At 35.3% G+C, this 14,598-nt stretch overlaps 1 protein-coding gene across 1 annotated transcript in view; it reads right to left on the bottom strand.

The window, feature by feature from the left end:
• The window catches only part of BRIP1 (BRCA1 interacting DNA helicase 1), a 105,075-nt gene that overhangs the window by 15,693 nt on the left and 74,784 nt on the right, over positions 1-14,598 (bottom strand).

Below are 14,598 nucleotides of genomic sequence, written 5' to 3'. Positions count from 1 at the left end.
GTTTCATTGAGAAATAATACACATACCATAAAATCCACAAACATTTAATGTACATGGAAATAAGTTTTGATAAATGTGTAGTCATATAATCACAATCACAATCAGAACGTAGAATATTTAACTGTACGATACTGCCCTGGCTGGTGTGGTTCAGTTGGTTGGAGCATCAACCCATGAACCAAAAGGTTGCAGGTTCAATTCCCAGTCTGGGCACATGCCGAAGTTGTGTGTTCAGTCCCTCATTGGGATGTGTACAAGAGGCAACCAATTGGTGTTTTTCACATCAGTGTTACTCTCTCTATATCTCCCCATCCCCTTCTCTCTAAAATCAATAAGCATGTCCTTGGGTGAAAATTAGAAAGAATGTATGATATTGGCATGAAATCAGACATATAGACCCATGGAGCAAAACAGAGATCCCATGCAGATATGGTTAGCTAATCTTTGACAAGCATATCAAGAATACACAATCAGGAAAGGATAGTATCCTCAGAAAATGGTAGTTGAAAAACTGGATATGTACATGCAAAGATTAAAACTGAATCCGTATCTTACACCATACATAAAAAAATCAATTCAAAATGGATTAAAGACCTAAATATATAACCTGCGACCATAAAACTCCTAGAAGAAAATGGGAAAAATTCCTTGACATTGGTGTTGGCAATAATTTTTTGGATATGACACCAAAAGTACCAGCAAAAACAAGTGAGACTACATCAAACCAAAAAGCTCTGCACAGCAAAAGAAACATTAACAAAACAAAAACACAACCTATAGAGTGAGACAATATTTGTAATCCATATATCTGATAAGAGGTTTATATCCAAAATATGAAGACATATAAATGGTCAACAGGTACATAGAAAAGTTTTTAACATAAATAATCATCAGGGAAATGCAAATTAAAACCACAATGAGATAACACCACATACCTGTTTGGATGGCTATTGTCAAAAAGACAAGAAATAACAAGCATTGGCAAGGGTGTAAAGAAAACTCTTGTACACTGTTGGTAGGAATGTAAATTGGTAGGGACACTGTGGAAAACAGTATGGAGGTTCCTCAAAGAATTAAAAATAGAACTACCATATAATCCAGCAATCCCAAATCTGCGTATATAACTAAATGAAATAAAGTCACTACCTTGAAGAGTTGTGCGCACACTCATTCACTACAGCATTATTTACATAGCCAAGATATGGAAACAACCCAAGTGTCCATCAATGAATGAGTAAAGAAAATATTATATATATAGGAATATTATTCAGTCACAAAAGAAAATAAGATCCTGCCATCTGCAACATCATGGATGAAACTGGAGGACATTACACTGAGTGAAATAAGCCAGACACAGAGAGAAGTACAACTATGATCTCACTCACATGTGTAATCTAAAAAAGTCAAACTCACTGAAACCAAGAGTAGAATGAATACCACCAGTTGGGCATGGGCGTTGGTGTAGGAAATGGGAAATGTTGGTCAAAGAGTATAAAATTTCAGTTATAAGATAATATGCTCTGGAAATCAATGCATAGCATGGTGACTATTCTCAATAATGTATTATATACTTGAAATCTGCTAAGACAGTAGACATTAAATACTATCACCACACACTAAAAAAAAAAGTAACCTTGTTAGGTGACAGATACATTAATGAACCTGAATGTAGTAATGTTTAATATAAGCATATTAAATCATCACATTTAACACCATATATATATAATTTCCATTCGTCAATTATACCTGGAAAAAACTGGGGGTAAAAAGCCGTCCATATAATGTGTGGTAAACTTCCCACTGACCTTGACCCTGGTCTTGGAAAGCTGGACCTCTCACCCCCTGATTAAAAATGTTTCATGGCCACAAACAACCATAATTAACATTGAAAGGCAAATTAAAAACTGGAGAAGAGATTTTGTTATCAAATATACAACGAGCTCATACACATGATCAATAACAAAATCTGATGAATGTAGTAATGAAACCAAAGAGAGAAGTGAGAAATGTCTATGAGAAAGCAAGTCATCAAAAATGAATAATCAAAGGCTCGTAACCCACATGAAAATACGCTTAACTTTACTAGTAAACAAAGAAATGTAAATTTAGCAATTCCATTGTTTTTATTTGTACAATATTTATTTACTAAATGTGCTTATATTTTCCCTTAAGAACAGACAGATATGTACAAGGCTAATCATTGCACCTTTGTTTGTATTGAACAAAAATAGAAAATGTTCATCAAATGGATCAATTTAACATTACATTTATTCTGATATAAATATTGGATTATTAAAAGAAACAGATTTATATGCTTTGACATGGAAATTTGTCCAAGACACACACACACACACGCACGCACACATGCACACATACATTATGTATATAAATATAACATATACAAGGTCTGTTGGGAAAAGTACAACCATTGTTAATATAATGAGAACAGCCTATGCATCACTGATGTAACCTGGCAATAAAAGAGCGGACTGGAATGCACATGCGTGAACAATGACAACTTCACTGTACTAGTCAGTGGGGGCGGTAGATGCCATTGAGTGAACATGTGTACGGTGTGGCTGTCGCATTCAAAATGATTGAATGAGTAGAGCAATGAATCTGCACCAAACTTTGCATTAAGCTCAAATATTCCTCTGCAGAAACCATTCAGATGATTCAGAAGACCACAGCTATGGGCAATTGGTGATTGGCAGCTTCTGATCACAACAATACACTCACTCACTCATGCATCATGCCTCGTGCAGAGTTTTTTGGCAAAACATTAAATCATCCAGGTGACTCAGTTCGCCTGCAGCCCAAATTTGGCACCCTGTGACTTCTGGCTTTTCCCAAAACTAAAATTACCTTTGAAAGGGAGGACATTTCAGACCGTCAATGACATTCAGAAAAGTATGACAGGGCAGCTGATGGCAACAGGGAGAATTGTGTGAGGACCCAAGGTGCCTACTTTGAAGGGGACTGAGGCATCATTGTTCTATGTACAATGTTTCTTGTATCATCGTCAATAAACGTCTCTATTTTTCACAGTATGTGGCTGGATACTTTCTGGACAGACCTCGTATATATTACATATAATATATATTAAGTAAAATACACACACACATACACACAGAGCCAGGTTATTATGTTAGGAATAAGAACCACAATTTACAGCAATGTCAATTATAAACCTGCCTGCCAAAAGACTTACACCAAACCTTGACAAGAACCACAGGGGAGAGAGTTTAAAGATTGTATACTTTGAGCTTTTCCCAGATCTCCCCTAACAAATTCTCAGATCATGCCCATATCAGTTTAAGATGATCAGCTAATAACTGACCTCCCCACAAACCTCCCCCGACAAAACTCAATATTCTTCAGAGTATAATAGAATCCAGAATCACTATAATGTACCAACTATAATGTCCTGCATGCAATACATTATTAGAAAAATTATTAGGAATATGTGGCCCATAATCAAGGAAAAAATAGGTAGTCAACAGAAACCAGTCAGTTGGAATTAGCATACAAAGACTTTAAAGTAGCTGTTACTTAAACATATTTAAATAACATATAGTTTAATGAATTTTGGGGGATCTCAACAGAGAAGTGGAAATTATAAAAAAGAACCATTGGAAATTCTACACCTTAAAAATACAGTAACAGGAAAAAAAATCATTGATGGGCTTAACAGCAGACTGGAGAAGGTAGAAGAATTAGCTAGTAAATCTTAAGACAGATCAATAGAAGCAATGAAACATCAATGAGAACAAAATAACTTCACACAAAAACAACACTGGTGTAGAAGAATCAAAGCATTTAATGTCAATAATGATCTAATCAAATTTAAATTCAGAGTTGAAATGCTACTAATGCATTTGATGCATTATCTATTGCCTCAAAGGCTCCACTTGTTAAAGGACATCAAGAATCTCTCACTTTTCCAAGTGACTGAATCCACACTCATTTTCTATCTAGGGACTAACACACAGAGACTGTGTTAAAGTAAATTTCTACTTCTTTGCTGGAAAGAAATCATAATAAATTCTGCTATCTAGTCATTGAATTAGATATTATAATCATATCCCTTTTCAAAGAGACTCAGAATTAATTACAGGGCATAACACTATATTCCTATTAAAAGCAATTCACACCAAAGGATACTACAAACTCAGCTTTCATCTGGTCTTTGCAAAAGTCCCACAAGTGAACTACTTTTATATAAAGTCAGAATATATGGTATACATAACTCAGACTGAGCTATTCAAATATGTAAGTTAATAAGCTTTTTCCTGTAAAAAGCTCTCCTATAAAAAGTAAAATACAAGCTCTGAGTGAAAGAACATTATGCATTATGATTTCAATTTTTCATACACTAATTGAATGAAAAAAGGGACGTATTTTAAGCCACTGTCAAGAATACCATAGTTAACTATGCCTCAATAAAGTTTAACAAAGGAAACTAAATTTTTAAAAATGCTGTAGAAACATTAAAAACATAACATTTAAAGTAGAAAATTGATATAATTGGAAGAAATCTTTGTTAACTTAAAGAAACACTCCATTCAGTTCAATATTTAGTTTTGGCTGTGTGCAAGGCATCTGTGAAAGGCACTAGATAGAAAAAGATGAGTTAAAAATATTTTCTGCTAACTAAGAGCTTACAAAGATCAGGAAAATAATATGAAGTATAAATGGCCACCAAGTAAAAATAAGTGTTAAAATATTAACTTTGGTTACAGTATATAGAAATAAGGAGTGATAGCTGTAAGTTTGTCATTTTAATGTTCATAGTTTTGATCTTCTTTTTCTTAAATAAGTCCCTTTAACATTTCATATAGTAATGGCTTGGTGATGATGAACTCCTTTAGCTTTACGTTGTCTGGGAAGCACTTCATATGCTCTTCCATTCCAAATGATAGCTTTGCTGGATAGAGTAATCTCAGTTGTAGGTCTCTGCTTTTCCTCACTTTGAATACTTCCTGCCAGTCCCTTCTTGCCTGCTAAGTTTTTTTTAGAAATCAGCTGATATTCTTATGGGAATTCCTTTGTAGATAACTCTGCTTTCCTCTTGCTCTTTCAAGATTCTCTCTTTATCTTTAACCTTTGGCATTTTAATTCTGATGTGTCTTGGTGTGGTCCTCTTTGGGTCTAGCTTTTTTGGGACTCTCTGTGCTTCCTGAACTTGTTTGTCTATTTCCTTCGCCAAATTAGGAAAGTTTTCTTTCATTAGTTTTTCAAATAGTTTTCAATTTCTTGCTCTTCCTCTTCTCTTTCTGGCATCCCTATAATTTGGAAGTTGCCACGTTTGGAAATGTCAGTGTCTTCTTAAACTCTCCTTGATTTTTTGAATTCTTGTTTCTTCATTTTGTCCTCGTTGAATGTTTATTTCTTCCTTATTTCCAAATTGTTGATTTGAATACTGGCTTCCCTTCACTGTTGGTTCCCTGTGGATTTTTCTTCATTTCACTTAGTGTAGCCTTCCTTTCTTCCCTTATGCTTGCCATACTCAATGAGTTATCTGAGCAACCTTATCAGCAGTGTTTTGAACTCTGCATCTGATAGGTTGGCTATCTCTGTTTCCCTTAGTTTTTTTTCTAGAGTTTTGTTGTTCTTTCATTTGAGCCATATTTCTTTGTCACCTCAATTTGGTAGCCTCCCTGTGTTTGTTTCTGTGTATTAGGTAGAGGTGCTTTGACTCCATTTTGGCACACCAGTTACATAATATGGGGGCAAGTCTTAGGTAATCGCCAGGGCAAGACAACCCGCTTCACCATTTTGTGGCTCTGTATGTGGGGGAGGCAAAAATGTTGCTCCCTGATTGCTGGAGGCTTGCCCCATTTACAGTCTATTCACCCACTTCCCATATGCAACTGGCACCCCTCTGTTGTTGCCCTAGTGGTGGTTCACAGATTGGGTGCTTTTGGTACTTTATAGGACCATGCGGGCCCTTTAAATTGACTCTCCTGAAAGACCAGCAGTTTCTTCTGCTGCCCCAACCGCCACCACTGGTTTTCACAGCTAGAAGTTAGGAGGCTTTATTTTCCCAGCACTGGAACCCTGGGCTGCGCAGTCCTGCTTGGGACTGGGATCGCTCGCTCCACCACATGTGAATGGGGGACTGCCTGTTCCACTCATCACTGCCACGCTGCTCCTCTCTGCCCTGGCTCCCATCTCCACCCCCACTACCCATTTGGATGAATGTAGTTTCTTTAAATCCTTGGTTGTCCAACTTCCATACAGTTTGATTTTTCTGGCAGTTCTGGGTGTTTTTTGTTTTAATGTTAGTTGTGATCCTTCTTATGGTTGTGCAAAGAGGTGAAGCGGCTCTGCCTACGTCTCCATCTTGACCAGAAGTCATTAAGTATACTTCTTTTTAATGATACCAGAATACATTTCATTGTACACTTAGGAGGCATGAAAATCGTGCCCATTTTAAAATGACATAAAGCATATGTGAAAAAGCCAGTTTCTCCTGCCAGCAAATAGCCTAAATGTTAAGTAAACCAGGGGCTGGAAGGGATTAGTTGAAATATCAAAAGACAACCTTTTACTTTTACCTGCTCATCCTTATAAACTCATTCTCATCCCTCAGGCATGCTTTCTAAACAAATAGTTTCAATGTGCAGCAGCGAAAGGCCCATGGCAAGCACTGTCATCTTGTAATTGTCAAAGAGACTAGTCTTTGATCTGTTTGGGAGGTCATGTCCACATTCATGTTAGCTATACAGTCTAACGATATTATACCTGTTGACCAATGCTTCTTAAATGTCTAATGAGACAGACAGTTTAAATTACTGAAGTTAACTGTGAATGTTTTTTTCTAAGTTTTGGCAAAAAGTAAACACCATAAAATGAGCAAGTGTGGTTTAGAAAAATGATCTTTTAGATCAGTTACCATTACTTTTCAAATACATTTTACATGGGTTTCCCAAAATAGAAAGCTATATTTAATTGTACTCTCTGGAAGAGGTTTAAACTACTTGGTGCCCACCCGTCCCCAATAAATTAGCATATGTGTAATTTTGGAGGAGTTTGTGAACAGCAAAGAGATGGTAAATTATTTTATCAGAGGTTGCAAACTGAAGGTCCAAAGTTTGTTTTGTAAAGCCTTTACTGTAGCTTAAAATAATTTGAACTATTTGCCAACTCTCAATTAACTCATTCATTTAGATAATCTTTTTAACTTCTGTAGTGACTTGAGTTTTGCACCTATTGATTCAGATGTTGCATTAATTCATAAAATTTTTTTTTCATAACTGGAGTTCAAAATTCACACAAAATTAAAAATTCTCTTAATTTGGTAGATTCTAGACAACTGAAAATATTTCTGCATCTAAAGCTAACCTGACCTAAGTAGAGATGAGATCCTGAATAACAAACACAGATGAATCAATACTGAGGTGGTACTTAGATAGTTATGTGAAAATACCCATATAGCATCCAGGCAGAAGTTATGTGGTTTTGAATTCTGATTTTACCATTACATTATAATAAACTTGAGATCAAACAGTATGTTCCTGAAGTCCCTTAGTGACCTAGTTTTACTGCAGACAGTGTAAGTAGTATATTACTGATAGTAGTAGTAGATACAAAATAACCAAAAAGATTATACTGTATATGCCAACAAGAAATTTAAGTCACAATTTTGAACATTAGATTATTTTTTCAACTTAGTCAAACCCAACAGCGTTGAGCTTAAATAGCTCTGTTCAAGAGTAGTCTTTTATAAATTTTATAAGTAGCTTCTGAAGAAATTAATGGTGTGATAAAGCTAGAACTATAAATGCATCTCTTCACTCTACTACTGCCTCATATCCCAATTCATATAAATATGTATTATTATTTCAGTAATAAATGCCTCGCTAAAAGCAATTGATATAGGCAGAATACATATTTTTTCTTGTATGTCAGCTTTACCACAAAAGTTCAAGCCTCAAAATAAGACTAAGAACAAATAATCAGCTAAACTTAGTAATTAAAAATATTAAGAAAACTTTGCTTCAGAAAAATAAACACATTTGTCTAGCAAACACTCAAGAAGAATAGTTTTATCTTTAGCCAAGATACAGAACCTAAAACATAAACATTTATAGCAAACCAAATCTGGAAGACAGAGACTGTGTGCATTAGAGGCATTTACTGCCCCATAGCCTCGCAGTGTAAACACTTTTATCAGGGTATCACAATATAAATTCCAATGGTCAGAGTTCTAAACTCAGCATAAGATCCTGTATGTGAAATAATTTAGCTAGATAAAAGGAATATAGCTGGTTTTATTTCATCTGGCACATTTTCAAGATTTCTGAAACACCAAGTTAACCAAATATAGTATATGTTTTTTTTAATGGGGAAAAATGGGTTTCTGCCAAGAGTTAAGAAGCCAGGCTCCCTTTTAGATTTTAAAATTTTTTTTAAAAAGGCACATTAGAAGTGGTTTTCAATTGTTATATACTTCCTTGTTATGTTAGGAATTGACCAAAATAATCTACCGAGAAATAAAAATCAAGAAATAGTAACAGACAAAGCAATAGTAATATAACTTATCTCACATGTGCTTTATGGCTGCTTTGGATAAGATTTTTTTTATGTGGAAAACTCTGTATTAAACTTGGTATTATAAATTGTCAATGTTGAAAAAATAGCCTAAAATTTTCAAAGACAAGAAAAAGAGCAAAATATATTCCCCTTATATAGGCATTTCTTGTTATCAGCATACACACAGTGTGGTGCAAAAGTAGGTTTACAGTTGCAAAACATGAAACGCAATAAAGCTATTATAATAATCACAACCTGCAAGTGTTAACCTACCTTTGCCCCACCCTATATGTATTTAACATATCCAACCTCATCTGGTTATAATAATTTAACTACTACCCAGAATAGTTTATCAGTATTTCTGTAACATTTAAACAATCCTAAATAAATGCTGCAGATAATACTAATGCAAAATCAGCATTAGTTTTTTTAACCATAGAAAGAATTTATTGAGATCAGAAAATAACAGGAAAAAAAAAAAAAAAGACAGTATTTTAAGACATGTAGAAATCCTAAATTTAATTAAAAATTAAAAATTTTTTGAAAAAAGTAAGACGTTTTGTGGCAGTCCACACTAAAATATTGTCTAAATAAAATCTAAAAATGCTTAAATTATCATCTGTAGAAAATGCCGTATATATCCCCTCGTATTCCGCAGCCCATTTTAAGGGAAGGAGGGCTCCTGACAAAAGCACATGGCTTAGAGACGAGGCTTTGAGGCTTTTTAGTTGTTTGACTTTGGGCAAATCACAGTACCCCCGATTTAGCTTCCTTTCTCCACTTATTCCTCTGTAAATAAAAACTAATAATTCCTGCCAACCATATCACAAAATTACAATGGATGTGAAACAGTAAAGTATCATATATTAGCGGGGAGTAGGGAGTCATTACTTATCCCATATTTCGAAAACCCAGTGCAGGTTTGGGTGGGCTTTACATGCTGTCATAATGTATTAACATTTGGCTCAACTCTCCCTGAAGTTGTTTAACCTACACTACTCAATATATAAACACATTATTTTAGGTGACTTATAAAATAAGTTTCTTCAGCTTATGGAGTGGCTACTTTTTCATTACATATCAATGAAAGTATATATGTATACTAGCAGGATACATAAGAGTTCAATGTTTAGTTTTGAAACACTTTTTTCTCAATAACTTCCACAAATGATCTTAATTTTTCAGAGAAATTATATTGGATCTCTTTAACATTCTTCATAATATTTTTTGGATCACTTTGCAACCTATGAGCTGTATTTAAAGCGGAACTATATAAAATATGTTAGTGGTCTAATCAACAGAATGAGTGCATGATTGGTCCTCTTAGTCTAAATACGATTTCATTCATATATCTTATAAACTAGAGCTTCCTCTATTAAAGTCACGATACTCTCAACATTATGAGAGCCAAATAACTATGAATAAACCCTTGTGACAAAAAAAGGAAAAAGAGCCCAACATAATTAAATATTATCTTACCTAACAAACCAAGCTGAGGCTGTTACGGAAACCTAGGCTCTGAAGGAATGAACCAATATTAAGAGGCCCTGTTAGGAGAGCGAGTAGTGCCGCATCTAGAGGACTGCAAGACCTCTCATGGAAGAGGCTTGTGGATGCTAGAAGATGCAGTAGTACTGTGGCCTTGAGGAGCTGGCATAAAAGTTGGAAGGCAATGGAAGGCAGAGAAGTGGAAGATAATCCCAGGGAGAGAAGCTCATATTCAATTTACGTGATTAAATACTGTGACATTTAAAAATGCACACGAGCAAGAGAAAGTATATGTAAAAAAAGATTACATGAGTATTTAAAATACACTTAAAACTTTAAAACTGTTTATCATCTCCACCGCCCAACAAATAAATTACCACACCTTGCCATCTACATTTTTATGAATATCTTCAAACTTATCTTTAAAACATCTTTACATTTTTTAAGTATCACTTTCTAACAACAATATTATTGTTACAAATATTTGATTCAGAACTTCACAAATGTGAATGTGGGAATAAAGAATATAGGATCATAACAACTTTAAAATACTTTATCTTAGAAAGTAATGAAGAATTCTGGTTTCAGGAAGGCAAACAAACAAACAAACAAAAAAACCTTTCTTCCCTTGCCTCTTAAAAAGTAACCCAAAATTAAAGACAAATGAGAACGTGGAATACAGTCTCCATCTTCAATTAAACTAAGAGATGTCTGTAACCTCAAACACCAGTCTAGGAACAGGAGGCGCACATGGACAAAGGGTAAATGACAAAGAGGAAAGGTGAAAGTTCATACTGAAGTACCCAGAGCTACTGAGGGGAAATAAGCCAGTTAGGCCAGCAGGAGGCCAGCAGGAGCCAGGAAACAGATGCATAAGGAAACACTGGAGGATGTATCCCTACAAAGATGAAACAGTCAACAAGAAACAGTAGGAAGATCTGAGACCCGAGAAGCTTGGGATCCAACGCAGAAGACAGGCAAATCAAAGTCCTAGGATGACAGCCAAACAAAGTCTCGGGATGCTGGCAGTTAAGTCGGCTTAAAGAGCAACTTACTTAGTCCTGATTGAAGCAGGAGATCAGGAAGCTCCAGAAGGGATGTCTTCAGGAGGAAAAGAAAAAAGAACTGACCTATTTTCTGACAGGTCTGATAGGAAAATTATATTGAAAGGCATTGGATTTATTAAAGGGTGAAGGATGATTTATTTAAAGATCTTTCAAAAAGAAAATAAGAAGAGAAAATTCTTAAAAATTCAAGAAAGGAAATCACTTGATTACAGTGAACAATATTTTTATAGTCATAATAATGTACTGGCTATGAATTTAATAAAAACTTTTGATATCATTACATGGGAGGATAAAAAGAGAAAGGTAAAGTAAGCTAAACTCTTATCTCATAGAGGACGTAAATAAAGTCTAAACTTGATTAAATAAAGATAAAATGTGGAGGTAAAAATACCAGCTAAAATAGCTAAAAGAAGTAAAAGCCACTGCCCCTCAGAAGCAGCAGCTGGGAGTGGGGTAGAAGCCAAGGACTGTTAATATAAGAAGCCATCTACTCTATTTAGTATAAATTAGGCTCTTAGTAAAAGCTTTATTGGACTTTTTTCAACTTGATAAAAAATAATTTAAAAATAAAAGCAGATTGTTAATTTTAATTCATGACATGAACGTGTATATTTTACTATAAAGCAATGGCGTTCAACCAGAAGACAGTGGCATGGCAATGTCGTCGCCACAACTGGTGGAGGAAGAAGCGCTTGCTACCGGCATCTAAACATACTCAATACCCAGGACGTCACTCACAACAAAGAATTATCCTGCCCCAAATGTCATCAGTGCCAAGTCTGAAAAACCCTACTATAAAGTAATTTTAGGCAACAAATTTGGAAATTTTGATGTGATAGGAAAATAAGTTGTGTAGCTTATTATATTCCCTGGTACATTGGGGCTATTTGGCCCACAGTTAGAAAGAATAAACCAAACTCATTCCTAAGGTATCAAACCTTTAATCTCCATGAAAAACAAGAAAGACATGTTATAAACACCAAATAGTGATGTCTACTACAGCTTATGTTATCTGAGACCTTAAGGTTTTATAGTTGGAAAAAAATCAAGTGACACACTCGCTTGAAGTCTATCTGCATATCGACACCCTGCAGGCTTTAGGGAGATCTAAGTAAGTAAATTAAAATCCACTACAACCAAAATTCTACTCTGGAAAAAAAAAAATTAAAGCTTTTTCAGAGAAGTTAAAAAACAATTCTACCACTTCTCTTGAATTAGTGCTGCAGCGGCTGGTCTGGGCCAGTGGAAGTAGTAAAGTGTCAAACAACTTTACAAGCCCCAGGGTGGTAATTTCACTTTTAAAACCTTCCACCTATTACGAGAGCAAAAGTGAAATACAAAGGTCAACAAAATTCTTCTTCTCTCTCATTAAAAAAAAACAAACAAGAAAACACAAGAAAATAACTGCAGAATTTTTCAAAACAAAAGTTTTTGTTGGTTTTATGGCTTTTTTTTCCTAAGGAAATACAATGACATGAGTATTGAGAGAAAAAGAAAGAGGCTATTAGCCAAACTTTAAAAATTTAGTGATTTAAAAAAATACTTATTTTTCTATTACAATTTGCATTAGATACTATTTTGTATTAGTTTCAGGTGTGCCGCATAGTGGTTAGACAATGACATCCTTTACAAAGCAGCCCCCCCAATATTTCAAGCACCCACCGACACCATACAGTCACGATAATACTATAGACTATAGTCCTTACAGTGTCCTTTACATTTCCGGGACTGTTTTGTGACTACCGATTTGTACTCCTTAATCCCTTTAGCTTTTCCACCTAGTCCCCCAAGCCCCCTCCCTTCTGGCAACCATCAGTCTGTAAGTCTGTTTCAATTTTGTTTGTTCATTTATTTTGTTCTTTCGATTCCACATTTAAGTTAAACCACATGGTATTTGTCTAAAGTTTTGTGATGTTAAGTGTTTCCTCCCCAATCCCACAACATTCCTTTAAGATACATGGGAAAATTTTTTTAATTTAAAAATTAAAACTACCTTGGCAATTCATCCATTTATTTTGTGTTTTTATGTTTGCTTTTCAGGAGGAACGGGAACAAAGGACTTGGTTATTCTCATTTTTCACTGTCCAAGGAAAATTACAAATTATCAATCTAGATGGCATACTTAGATTTAAATAATATTTTAATTTTGGAATTTCAAGACGTACTTAGAACCTGATTTAATATTACTTTGGCCAAACTATTATTATCATTAATTTTTTTTATCCTCACTCGAGGACACGCTTATTGATTTTAGACAGAGGGGAAGTGAGGGAGAGAGAGAGAGGGAGAGAAATATCAATGGGTTGCCTGGATATTGTATATACCTCAACCAGGGACCAAACCCACAACCTAGGCATGTGCCCTGACCAGGAATCAAGCCTGAGACCTTTTGGTTTATGGGACTATGCTCTAAACAACTGAGCCACAGTGGCCAGAGCCCAAACTATCTTTTTTAAAATAAAGCTGAGAAAAGAAAGTTTCCTGAGAAAGAAAAGAAGGTTTAAGTAATGGAAGATAAATTCATTCTAGACCTTCAGAGGCAACAGGTTTTTCTTCCATATCTGTGAGTTGGCCTAAGTGTTTCCAACAATTTCAACAGCAAACTGATGGACTCCTAAATGTCAGTTTAGTATTACGACCCTTTAAGTTTACATACACAGCCGCTTGTTTCCCCTGGATAACCACGTGTTATCATCCAGGCTAGGTCCAGGTAGGTTTCTGTATCCGATGCTACACTATGACAAGAACTCCACTATGCTCTGACCTCAGCTTCTACTCCTGGATCTGATTTTCCATAACTTATGATAAAATCTCAAATCCTAAAAATGACATACAGGACCCTAAATGATTTCACTCCTTAATACCTCTCTCAGCCTCTATTCACATGCCACTCTCCCCAAACTCACTCTTTACCTCAGCTTCTTTCAGTTCTTTCTCACCTAGGGCCTTAGCATACGCATTCTCTCTGCTGAGAATACTCTTACCCAGTCTTTGCACCTGCATAACTCCTAGACTTCTCCAGTCTTTGCACCTGCATAACTCCTAGCCTTCTTTCCACCGTCAGCTTAAATATCACTTCCTCAGGAAGTCTTCCTTTATCCCCCGAAACCAGGTCAGGATCCTGTAATACACTCTCATAGTCCCTGTGACTTTTCGTCCTGCTTTCATCACAACTGGAAGTAATTACTGCTTCATTATTTAATATCAATATTCTTCAGCAGACTGTAAGTTCCATGAGACGAGGGGCTATAATCTGTGTAGTGCATCACTGTGTCACCAAAGTCTATTAAATTACTGGTACTACAGCCAGATATTAAAAAAATAGTTGTTTCATTATTCTGAATAGTCTTAACAATCTGAATAGTCTTGTAATCTGGCCTTTGAGGAGGCCATTCCACTTTATCAAATGTTTGTACATTTGAATCTCAATGTACACAAGATTCACATCTCATCTCTCTGGCTCCTCCATCTGTTTTAGGCAAATCAGCCAAAGTAAATGGATATT

Source organism: Furipterus horrens, unplaced genomic scaffold (genome assembly GCF_987537825.1).
Source record: "Furipterus horrens unplaced genomic scaffold, mFurHor1.1.pri manual_scaffold_11, whole genome shotgun sequence".
NCBI lineage: Eukaryota > Metazoa > Chordata > Mammalia > Chiroptera > Furipteridae > Furipterus > Furipterus horrens.
This window is presented reverse-complemented; position numbering and strand designations above follow the sequence as displayed.